The sequence below is a fragment of the Octopus bimaculoides genome, chromosome 1, assembly GCF_001194135.2.
Source record: "Octopus bimaculoides isolate UCB-OBI-ISO-001 chromosome 1, ASM119413v2, whole genome shotgun sequence".
Classification (NCBI taxonomy): domain Eukaryota; kingdom Metazoa; phylum Mollusca; class Cephalopoda; order Octopoda; family Octopodidae; genus Octopus; species Octopus bimaculoides.
The window spans coordinates 6490631-6498005 of record NC_068981.1 but is presented as its reverse complement, the minus strand read 5'-3'; positions in this window follow the sequence as shown (position 1 = coordinate 6498005).

The window sequence follows — 7375 nt, the reverse complement described above, 5'->3', positions numbered from 1 at the left end:
AAGGAGAGAGAGAGGGGAAGGAAGAAATAAAGAAAAAAACGAAAGAAATACAGAAAGACAGAAAGACAGAAAGAAGGAAAGAAAGAAAGAAAGAAAGAAAGAAAGAAAGAAAGAAAGAAAAAAGAAAGAAAGAAAGAAAGAAAGTAAAAAGGAAGGAAGAAAGAAAGAAAGAAAGAAAGAAAGAAAGTAAGAAAGAAAGAAAGAAAGAAAGAAAGAAAGGAATTGAAGAAAAAATAAAAGATCTCCGGTTTGGAGTAGAAACGACCGTACCATTGAGACCAATTAAAAACTAAATAAATGAAGTGGTTTAATTAATTATTTTATTATAATAATATAACCAACCTACAACGGATCTCTTACCACAACCATTTCGGTTAGAACTCACCTGCACTAAAAGAGTAGAAAACGAGGGAACTAGTAATGGATTGAATTTGGGAAAAAGTAATCTTAAGAAATTGAAAATGTTATGGCGTTAGAAAGGAAACAAGCTTAACATTTTGAGCAAAAACTCCTCAGCGAAGGGAGATACAGAAATGGGTACTGTTAAAGGGTTTGGAACAGAAAGTTAGTGATGAAGAGTCTTGTCTGAAATGTTAGACATACTCTATTCTTCTGGCAATAAACTTCGTTTTACTGCGTGAAATGTTTGTTTTAATATTGTAGCTATGGAAAAAAAAGTAACATAGTCGCTACCAACTCTGCTATTATTATAGCTACCACTGCTGCTGCTGCTGCTGCAACACCAGGCAGTGGATCCCACAGCTTTTGATCTTAATTGATTAAAAGTGTTAACATGTACATTGTTTTGTCTTGGTATAAAAGATGGGCTACAGCAAATATTCTGCTCAATACCACAGATTTGCCTGTCAGTTGTTTGACCTTAACCAGTTGATATGTGTATCTCTGATGACGAGCTGACGTAGTGGGGGAGTATCAGAGCCATGTGTTGAGAGGTAATTTATAGGTAATTTTTGGGGTTTCAACGATTCATTCCTGGAAACATGGGTGTGTCGTGTATCATCCTTAAACAGCCCATATTCAAGGACCTTTTGAGTGGGGTGAGCTACTTAACCTGAAAACAAAGATTCTAACTGGACCCCCACCTACAAGCTCATGCGCTGTTTATTTTGATATGAGGTCACCATGTCTCGCACATATGGTTGTGATGCGTGTGCCTGGTGTGCCCTTAATCAGACGGGTAACTTTGAAGAGTATATAGAGCTCCTTGTACAACAACAATTACTACAATTTCTTTTGATACTCCTCCTGATCGAAGTTTCGATTTATTTCTAATATCATAAATAAGAACCATTTAAGAACCAACCCTGCACTAATAACTTTGGGGAAAAGGAAATCCAAAGCACTCCACTTCCGCTAAGACAGCCGGAAACCAAACAAGCTCCATCTTTGAAGAGTTACAAACTCCTACAAACCACACATGTTATCACATCAAAGTATTTACTTACATATTTGGTTTTTTGATTTTACAATACATAAAACATTGCAGAACAAGTTACATCCAAATAAAGACTACCCAGTTTATTATTAACAAACATTTAATAATTACGACAAACAGCCAATAACCCACTCGCTAAAAACATATTACGGTCTCCCTTTCAACGATACCTGCCTCAATACCTTTTATCTGTCCCTACAAAACCTCGTCACAATCTTTTGCTTCAGAACTAAGAGACCCTGAATCACTCCCTATATCTTCGTCTTTTAGTTGATTAGGTTATCAGACTGCATCCATACTGAGACACCGCTTTGAAGAATTTTACTCGTACGAATCGAACCCAGTACTTTACTTGATTGGTCTCTTTTGTTGAACCGCTAAGTTACGGGGACGTAAACATACCAATACCAGTTATCAAGCGCTGGCAGGGGCAATCATATACACAAAGACACACACACACTGATGTACATGTACCTATATGTAAGACGGACTTCTTTCAGTTTCTGTTTACCAAATCCACCCAGAAGAATTTGGTCGCCTCGATGCTATAGTAGAAGACGTTTACTCAAGACCCCACGCAGTGGGACTGAACCCGGAACCAGGTAGCTGCAAGTAAACGTCTTACCACACAACCACGCTGAATCTACGTTTATTTCCTATAAACACCAAGTCACACAATTTTATACTGGAAATCCCCAGTGATCCCAACAACTAGAAAAGTTTATCACAGCTTTAAGCTTTTCATTTCTTTCTGTCTTTCTTTTTTCCTTTCTTCTATCTTTCTCTCTCTCTTTCTCTCTTTCTCTCTTTCTCTCTCTCTCTCTCCCCCTCTCTCTCTCTCTCTCTCCCCTCTCTCTCTCTCTCTCTCTCTCTCTCATCCAGTGACTGAATCTCAATAAAAGATGTCTCTATCTTATGCTTTGTAATATATTCCGACATTTAAATGCGTTAAACATGTTATTGTCCTTTACAAGATATTTCCCTGGAGCAAAGTGCTAAGTATGTGAACAATAAACAAATGCATATCTGTCGCCTAAGCCAGGGATAGTCCAGCCACAGGCCCCTTGGCTGTCAAATTTTCTCCTTTCATAAGTATTTCGTTAGATTGATAAAATACAAGAATTTTAAGTATTGTAAGCGAAACTTTATTAAAACAATCGACAAATATTTCACTTTTCAATTTCGCATAAAAAGTACTTCATTCATTATCACATGTTAACTGCTTTTCTAATTAGGCAAAAACTCTTGAAGTTACGAGAAATTGCAATGGCATTTACGATATTTATTTCATTCTCAAAATCATTAAAACCGTGAGAAAACTAATTCCAGCTCCGGCGTTCATTCAGCGAGGTCTCACCACATTACGAATTTCATATGTGCAGGAAATAGGTGCAGGAGTGGTAAGAAGCTTGCTTACCAACCACATGGTTCCGGGTTCAGTCCCACGGCGTGGCACCTTGGGCAAGTGTCTTCTACTATAGCCTCGGGCCGACCAAAGCCTTGTGAGTGGATTTGGTAGACGGAAACTGAAAGAAGCTTGTAGTATATATGTATATATTTGCGTGACTGTGTTTGACCCCCCCCCAACATCGCTTGACAACTGATGCTGGTGTGTTTACGCCCCCATAACTAATCGGTTCGGCAAAGCAGACCGATAGAATAAGTACTAGGCTTAAAAAGAATAAGTCCTGGGGTCGATTTGCTCGACTAAAGGCGGTGTTCCAGCATGGCCGCAGTCAATTGACTGAAACAAATAAAAGAATAAAAGGATAAAAGAATGCAGATAGATATATAGCAAAAAAAAAGGATGAAGGTCCTTCTTGAGACATGAAATCGTTGGCCGGTTTCCTGGTTTCCGTGGCACGAACATGCACGTGAGCACGACCACAAACGTGGCCTCAAACAGGATCATGATGTCATACGCACGTGATCACCCTCACCTTATACATGCATACATATATGTGAGAAAAGTTTGAGTTCCATATCATCCTTTACTTTGGTGGAGTTCCAAAGGTCGATTTCTAATAAAGATTCTTCAGATTTCTTTGGTAGCTTACTGTTGTAAGTATTTTTTTGAATATGAAAATGTTACAAGTATAAGGTGTGTTACGAGCATTTATAGAACACCTATCCTAGAGAAACCCAACAAACAAAGATGGAGAAGAGAAGGTGTTATAAGTTTTAAAAAATTTAATCCATCCATACGATCGTTTCGAACGGTATTATTAAGATGTAAATCACATAGTAAAAAATTAATTTAATTATAATTAAATTAATTACATATTACTATTCTCGTCAGTGCAAAAAAAAGAACGCATCAGAAGAATGTTATACTGTTACAGACGAGAACAGTAATATGTAATTAATTTAATTATAATTATAATTAAACTAATTTTTTATCATGTTATTTACATGTTAATATTACCGTTCAAAACGATCATATGCATGGATTTAATTTTTTTTAACTTATAACACCTTCTCCCTTTGTTGAGTTTCTATAGAATACGTGTTCTATAAATGCTCTTAACACACTTTATACATACATAAATACCCACACACACATATGTGTGTGTCTGTGTGTGTCTTGACACAATGGTCAGTGGTTAGGGCAGCGGACTCGCGGTCGTAGGATCGCGGTTTCGATTCCCAGACCAGGCATTGTGAGTGTTTATTGAGCGAAAATACCTAAAGCTCCACGAGGCTCCAGCAGGCGGTGATGGCGAATCCTGGCTGTACTTTTTCATCACAACTTTCTCTCACTCTTTCTTCCTGTTTCTGTTGTGCCTGTAATTCAAAGGGTCAGCCTTGTCACACTGTGTCACGCTGAATATCCCCGAGAACTACGTGAAAGGTACACGTGTCTGTGGAGTGCTCAGCCACTTGCACATTAATTTCACGAGTTAGCTGTTCCGTTGATCGGATCAACTGGAACCCTCGCCGTCGTAACCGACGGAGGGCCGCGACATTTATATAAAACAAATAATATAAACGTGTTTTTATTGTAATTTCTTTTACATATGTGTGTGTGTCTGTGTGCATATATTCGTGTACGAATGTATACATGTATGTACATGATTGTGTTCTCTTTGATTTTATTTGTTTTATTTCCTACAAATGGAGAAAGAACAGGTCTTTAACATAAAAACAAGACTCTATCATTGCAATTCAAGCTACACAAAGCGACGTAGTCATGTATATATATATATATATATATATATATATATATTTATATATGCACATACGTATGTACATATGTGTGTGTGTGCGCGCGCGCGCGCATTGCATATGTGAATCTTATTACAAGTTAAGTTTTCTGAATGTTTTTCATATTTTCAATGGAATCTACAGATTAGGTGTTTTCATCCCATTTTGGGGGGAATCCCAAGCCTCACATGTCGGCTTCTAACCCTTTTAGGGTGGTAACCAAGTATTCCTATAACGGTAGAAGTTTGAATTTATAACCCGGATATATATATGTGTATCATATAATGAACTAGGAGCGGCTTGGAACATGCGATGTTTGTGCTTTTGGTAAGTGCATCAGAGGCGTAAATTTAATAAACTTGCTTCAGTCAGGAATTGAAACCGTGAAGCTGCTAGTCGTGGTATAGTTTTATCCACACCTCAGGGGAAAACATTCGTTTAGTTGTGCCGTGGTGCAAACATTCTGCATATTTATTCCTTTATTGCCCACAGGGGGCTAAACATAGAGGGAACAAACAAGGACAGACGAAGACATTACGTCGATTACATCGGCCCCAGTGCATAACTGGTACTTGATTTATAGACCCCGAAAGGATGAAAGGCAAAGTCGACCTCGGCGGAATTTGAACTCAGAACGTAACAGCAGACGAAATACCACCAAGCATTTCGCCCGGTGTGCTAACGATTTTGCCAGCTCGCCGCCCAAACATTCTGCATATTAGGAGATTAAATTGGAATGTATTGGGTTGTAAACCTTCTCCAATTGCTTAGTTATATGGTTAAGATATTGACTTTGTATTTATGGATACCACGAGTTCGGTACCACTGCATGGCATCTTGCGGCAAAGGTTTTTTTTTATTTTTTAACCAAAGATTCGAGTCGACTCAAATCTTGTCAGTGAAATTCTTTGAGCAGAGATTATAAGAAAGGCTGATCATATTAACTTGTAGCAGGAGTTCGAAGATTCAGCTGTGTCACATTATGTCACGCTGGTTCCACTTCGGAATTATACGAATTTTACCCGTGTCTGTGGAATATTCAGCCACTTTCTCGCTAAATCAAGAGAAGACAATTCTGCTGAATAAAGAACTACGTATTTATTGATGAAACAGACAGTGACCCATTTACTTTTTCCGACCAGGAATTGAAACTGTATCACTGCTCACTTCTTTCTCTACGGTTTTAATTGCCATTAACACAATATAAAGAAAAAAATTATAATTTAAAAATTAAGCACACGCACGCACATACACACTCATACACATACACAAACCCACACTCACACACACATCCACACACACGAATCCGTATTCTTTTTCACTCTCTTACTCTTCCTCACTTCTCTCTTCCTGTCTTCCATTCGCAAATACTTACTCATTCTCCCTCTTCTTCACACACATTATCTCTTGCTTACATTCTCTTCCTTCTTTCAAGCGCACACGCATACGCATTCCCTCCCCCTCTCTCGCACACACACACACACACACACACTAGAATAGATTTGCACCAGCATTTACCTTGAATTTAAAAAAGGTTTGATAAGTCTCGTCTAGCTACAATACGAAAATCTAATTTTCCATTGAATTCGCGAAGGGAAAACAATCAGATCATAAGCGGAAAAAATGCCTCGTTCGTTATCTCAGTAATTGTTAATAAACTGTATATGACATTAATGACTTAGACATTAGAGAGCGACACGAATCAGTGTGACACACATCCATTTCCTCACGCCCGACCTCCTCCGCCACAAACACGCTCTGCTACACGAAATATTTTTGCTTGTCATTCTAAACAGACTTATAACTATCTTCATTTGACATAAACCCGGATGTACCATAATAGATTCAGTTGTCAGAGGTTCAGTTGAAAAATCCCACCGGAAGCTATGAGAAGAAACAGAAAAGTTGGAAGCTCACGAAAACCTCTCATTTTGAAATTACCATCGGGATATTCAGGAAAAATCATAGAAATATACTTCCGTGACACTCAGCTAAAGATTAACCTTAATCTCCTGCTCGAATGGAAAGTTTATTTGTCTCAACTAGGAAATATTTATGAAACAACAAAAACTTAAACATCGCAATCAAAGTAACCAAATAATGCCATTAAGAGGACTGGAATCAGTTTTCGCATCAAAGGTTGGCTACAACAATGGATGAAATGTATTTTCCAAAGGAAAAAAAATGTATTTTGCGCTTTCTAGTGCCGTCGCTAATACTAAGATGTGATGTGAGGAAAGTGTTTTTTTTTTAATATTCCGGCTGATGTACGAGGAATACTCATGGTAATTCTTTGTTTTCCAAGAAGCTTCAATGGAGGTCAATTTATGGGAGGCTGTGGGGGCAGTAAAAATAGTGTAGAATTTTACATCTAAGATTTACAGTAAAATGTTTTAGGCTCTGAACTGATCCTGAATGTTGGTATACTTTTTTGTATGCGCACATGCTTGTGTGTATGAACACACACTCGTACACATACCGGTACGCAAAAAGTTTTAAAATATAAAGTTTTAAACACACGCACACACACACACACATACGTACTTCGATACGAAAAAATCCACAACCTCCCGTCTCAATAAACCACTTTTGTCCCTGAAAGTTGTTTTTTTATATTTACTACGGATTGCTTGAAGCTAACTTTCTTCCTACACCTCGATAACTGGATCTTATACATACATTTATTTATATATATATATATATATATATATATAT